Below are 5678 nucleotides of genomic sequence, written 5' to 3' on the forward strand. Positions count from 1 at the left end.
TTGTTTTTTTCTGTTATGGAATTGGAAGTAACAATACCACCCACCACTGGCCTTGACCCCAAAATATTGGGCAGAGGGGCGTGAGATCCTTTATTTATTTATTTATTCCATAAAATTTATACACCGCTAGATTGTCACAGAACCCTCAAAGCGGTTTACAAAAGAAATAAAACGATAAGATGTTCACTAAAAAATAAAATAAAATACCACAATGATTTAAAGCATAGAAAAAAAGTTAAAACACGAAAACCAGTTAAAACTGGTGCAAATACCTGCCGGCAAATTTCAACGGCGGATGTCAATGGAGAATTTGCCACTTGAGGCAGAGCAGGCGGGAAAATGGAAAGAAGTTAAGTAGCAAGGTAGTAGAATGTGGGACTCTTAAGCCTGCTGCTCAGGTTGCCCCAGGCACTGCCTTGGGTCAACGATTGGGGAGGTTTAGGCGAGCGCCTGTGATGTCATGTGCGTGCGACACGCATCATCAGGAGGCGAGGCGTCATTGGCAGGAGGCCTTGCCCAGTGCTGTACAGCTTTGCTGGCTGCAGCTCCTCTTCTCTCTCATGCCCAGAAGGAACCTGCCTTTTGACCATGCTTGGCGGCTTAGCCTCTTCCATCCCTTTAATATTTGGGGGGCTGAACTCCCTGCTAAGGAATATTGAGGGGGCTGATGGCACCTCTGCTCCCTAGAGTTGGCGTGCCTAGTATGGCATGCATCCCCTGGTATTATAGAAACCACAGCAGCACCACTCCTGTATGTTCCCACCAGGACATTATGAAGTCCTCTCCTTCTTGCACCGTCAGAGTCAGGAGAACCTCCCCAGCTATGCTGTAGCTTCTCTGCTCAACAGTATCAGCTTTCACAAAACTAGGTTAACGTGAGAATGGAGAGGAACAGACTTTCCATGTACAGTAGTACCTCAGGTTAAGTACCTCGTTCCGTAGGTCCGTTCTTCACCTGAAACTGTTCTTAACCTGAAGCACCACTTTAGCTAATGGGGCTTCTTGCTGCCGCTGTGCCGCCGGAGCATGATTTGTGTTCTCATCCTGAAGCTAAGTTCTTAACCTGAGGTAATATTTCTGGGTTACTGGAGTCTGTAACCTGAAGCATATGTAATCTGAAGCGTATGTAACCCGAGGTACCACTGTACTGGGTGTCTCATGTTACCTGGTGGAGCAGGAAGTTCGTGGCACTCTCGAAGCTCTCACACCACAGAGGTAACCTGAGTAGCAAGCCTAAGGTGTCAGCAAAAATATTTTTAGCCTGCCATTCGATACCTGCTTACGTGGGGATAAGGCCCATTGATCTTGTTGATATTCAGGGTTTTTTAGTAGATATGAAGAGGATTGCACTGTTGGTATATTGGAGAGCAGGGCTTCCAGTTAGCTAGCTAAAATTCCACACACTCTTGAAAAGCAGTTCCAACACAAAAGTTGTGAATTGAACTCAAGCACGATTATCGGAATCGGGGGAGAAATAAGAGTTTTCTTTTCATCTTCTCTCTGAATACAAGTTGTGTTTTTAACCACTTGCTCCTGCCTCGGCCGTGCCATGAAAAAAATGTGGATCTTTTTTTCTTCTTGGTTTACAAAAAGGACTAAAGGTCACTTACTTAAAGGACTACATTTCTATTTGAGGTCGTCGTGAGTGAACAAAGACTACTTGGTGCAATGCATCCGGCCAGAGACAAATCTAGAGAAAATATTTATTGAGATTTAAGTTATTATGATGATGATTATTTATTACGGTTCGGTCTTGAGTTTCCTTTCCTTTATTTATTAAAGCTTCTTTCTTCAAAACAGGTGCCAAAGTTAACAATGAGACACAGATGCTGGGAACAACAGTCCATGGTTGATATATGAAATGCTAACTTAAAAAAAAAAATCACTTACTTTACCTTTTAAATGAAAAGCACAGAACCACCTCACAACTGATAGGCCAGTTCTGTAGTACCTCTACACACATACACACACACACACACACACACACACACACGGTCTTGGCGGTATTCTTGTTTGGTGTCAGTGGAGCATTGTTGTGCAAGAAAAAGCATAAGCAGATTGCTGGTAGCTTTGTTGCACAATCGAATCTGGTGCACAATAGACTGTGCAATAGGTTTCCACTAGTTGGTATGGAGAATCCCTCTGTCGTACAGCATTAAAATTCATCTGTCTGCTAGTGTTGCACTCCTGGAACTATTGAATGCAGTCCTAGGTACGTTAAATACTCAAGAGACAGGCCTGTGACAGAAAAGTACATAAAATTTGCATATGCTAATTGATATGTATAGATGAAAATTTAGGTTTATGAGCAAATTAAGATGGTGGGTGCCTGGGGTCTCACCAACAGAGTACTTTACAGCAAGTGCAGCAGCCCTGTAAGCAAAGTGAAGTGTTGGTGGTTTTTTTAGATTAAAAAAGGGCAGCAGAGGAGGAAGATCTGGGGAGCACTGAAAAAGACTTGGGTTCAAGTCCTTTGCGTCGTTGTCATTCCCCCCCCCCCCCCGTACATGGCGATGTGTTTCATTACTGAACTCATTCAACTAGTTGCAAGTTCGGCTGGAGCGGGAAGCGCCATCAATCAATCAATGATTGATCATACCCATCCAAAATAAGGAGATGTAACCATGAATTCAGGCTTATGTGCATGAAGCTTCTGTAGATGAAACTCTGGGTGCTCAAGCGTATTTAGAAGTGATGCTCACCTAAGTCTTTTTGAAACATATTTGAATGCAAATCCCCATCCAGGACCACAAACAATTGCAGCTGATTAGAGCTCGGATCAGAGTCCACAACCTCATCATTAACACCCCCCAAAATACTATGTAACATTAGCTAGAATAATGGGTAGGGGAAAGCAGAGGGTATAATCCTGTTAAATGGAATTCCCATTGACTTCAATGGGAGAATTAAGCATGTATTTAAAACCTTGTCCCCACTGCACTGACCTGGAGTTGAAAGTCCTCACCTTTTGGCAGGATGGTCCCCATCAACAGATTTTGAACCATTTTCTTCGTCAGATGGAATTTAACCAATCCCCATAAACTTTATATTATCACCAATGAAGCAGGTTTGCAGAGAGTTAATAGTTTTGTCACTGTTACATTACCCTTAATGAAGAGCATAATATGGCTGGAAAGATTCCAGAGCACTTACGCTTTAGACTTGTGCTGATAAATTTGACATGTTTCGGCAGCCTTGCAAAAGGCTTGGGCTTTAAAATATGGCGTTAGTTGCTGAAAATGTTATTCTAAAAAGCAGAGTAATTTAATATATATATATTTCTAATAGGGCTCTTTTTGACTTCTCATTTTATGACATTAGGTATTGTACCTATTGATGTATTGCTGCTATACCTCATCTATACATATCAATTAGCATATGCAAATGTTATGCAAACCTATCTCCTTCCTCTCCCCCTTTTTCAGAGTTCCTCTTTCTTTTCTGTTTTTGGTGATGCATAAGTTGTCACCCTAGATGAGAAAGAAATTGAACCTGAGATGTTGTGCATTCAAAACCTTGACGCTACCACTGAGCTATGGGCAGTCCTCATGAATGTCAATAATTTATTCCGATTTAGTCCTTAATGAAATTTCCCTCCCTGCCCTTCTTAAAGCTGTCTCTTTCAGCAAATGTACGTAGCAGCTCCCTATCACTTAACAGGACACGCAGCAAGCACCTTTTCTTACTTGCCTCTGGCTTGCATTAATTGCTGCCCAGGGTTGATGTGCAGAGGGAGGTGACAGCAAAGCCACCCACACGTTTATTTTGCCAGCATGGGTTGGCTATGGAGTGCAGGTATGAACTGCATGTACATCCAGGCTCACCACCCCCCAAGTTAAAACTGGGATGCCTCTTAAATCTTGCAGCTTTCGGGGTATTTCATACTAGGAGGACCAACTCATTCTATCCTCCTGGTAGAAATTCACAAACCCCCTTTGTTGCAGCAAAAGCATCTATTTATTGGCAATTGCCTAACCTTGGAGAAAGCAATCCCTTACAGGGTATCAAATCAACGTCTCCTGTGTTTAATGAGTTTAGTAGTGAAAGCAGAAGACCTGGTTTTATATGGCCTTCCAAGATGGTGCATGAAGCAGAGCGATGAATGATCTAATTTAGAACTAAGATATATTCAACAGCAATTAGTCCTATGTGGAAAAATACATGTAAGCATGTTATTTTTAAGTCAAAGAGCATCAAAGTATGCATATGCTTTGCTGAATCTACAGCAGCATTCTTTGGTATGCAAGGGTTGCATAATGAACTTTTTTTTACAAAAGAAAAGAGATGGTTTCTATAGCAAGAGCTCTAAATATATTGAAAAAAGTCACCAAGAGTGCATCCAGGTCAGGAACTCTTTTCACATTTCTTTTTTTTTTTTACTAGTTTTGCTTCTCTTTGCTGTGGATCACATCTTTGATCCTGTTCCATTGGTTTCAGTGGGTGGCATTTATACACATGCTTAACACTCCACTGAAACCAAGGGCCCTTAATTAAGCTGGACTCTGTCCAAGGAAAGAGTCTGATGTCAAAAATAGACAATGGTCATGAGGACAGACAATGCACCAGACAACCAGACACACACAACACAGATCACGCACACACACTCCTCCCTGCAAAAAAATAATATTTGCATCCAATTGCATGAAAAAATGTTGGTCTAGACATATCCCAAATCCTGCTTGTTCTTTTTAGCAAGCCAAGATTGTTTTGCTTCCTAAGATGAACCCATAGAAAACCCAGATTCAGCCAGGGTGTTTTCTGATCAATTGTCCTTTGGGGATGTGTTGTGCTTAAATGACTTGTTCTCCTAAGTAAGGCATAGGCAAACTTGGTCCTCCAGATGTTTTGGGACTACAGTTCCCATCATCCCTGACCACTGGTCCTGTTATCTAGGGATCATGGGCGTTGTAGACCAAAAAACATCTGGAGGGCCGAGTTTCTCTATGCCTGTCCTAAGTCAACACACCAGGCTGCAACTCAGACAAGGTCACTCTCATTCAGTTTGAAATTAATGTGTGTGATGTTAATAGCAGTCCTTTAGGCAACATTTGGACACTTCCAGACTGTGACTATTTTGGGGTGGGATTCAGTGTCATACGAGCAAATTCAGGTTGCGAAATTATGGCTGCTTGGGAGAAATGTACCGGGAAGTGTAGGACAACACTTGCTTTAATGCAACACCATCTCATCTCCCTGCAAGCAAATTAGAATAAATGCTCCGCTTAGAACATGCAGTCTGGTAGTGTAAGAATATTGGTCCGTACTCTTATGTTCACCTTCACTCTAGTCTGCATTGGCCACTTAGCATAGTGCTGGCTGCACAAAGCCTGATCGCTGAGTCATACTGTTTGCTCAGATTAGCTTTCAGCACCTTAACCGGAGTCAGTTGAGCATTTTCAGTGAGCCTTCGCTAACAGTTGATAGTTTGCTCCATCAGCTTTTCTTCCAGAGTCTCAACCTCTAATGGCAGCCTAATGCTAACATTCGGAAACTACAAAAAGGGTAAAGTTTGTGATTTTTTTTCTCCGCGGAAAATCAAGGTCAAAAACAAGAGAGCATCTTTCTTTTGGGATTTTAACTTTACCACCAATTTACGTCTCAAACATTTGTGTTAACCAACCAAAGTTCTCTACAGACTTTATTTTTGTACAATATGCATTTTATAAACTTTTTATGAA

General features: G+C 41.9%; 1 long non-coding RNA gene across 1 annotated transcript; it reads left to right on the forward strand.

Annotated features, from left to right (window-relative positions):
• The first annotated feature begins 8 nt into the window (after nucleotides 1-8).
• On the forward strand, nucleotides 9-3829 carry LOC309380257. Its single transcript, XR_014172777.1, has 2 exons — nucleotides 9-2072; nucleotides 2178-3829. It is a non-coding gene; the product is annotated as an uncharacterized lncRNA (long non-coding RNA).
• Nucleotides 3830-5678: the final 1849 nt, after the last annotated feature.

This window comes from Podarcis melisellensis (assembly GCF_964234715.1).
Source record: "Podarcis melisellensis genome assembly, chromosome: 11".
NCBI classification, from domain to species: domain Eukaryota; kingdom Metazoa; phylum Chordata; class Lepidosauria; order Squamata; family Lacertidae; genus Podarcis; species Podarcis melisellensis.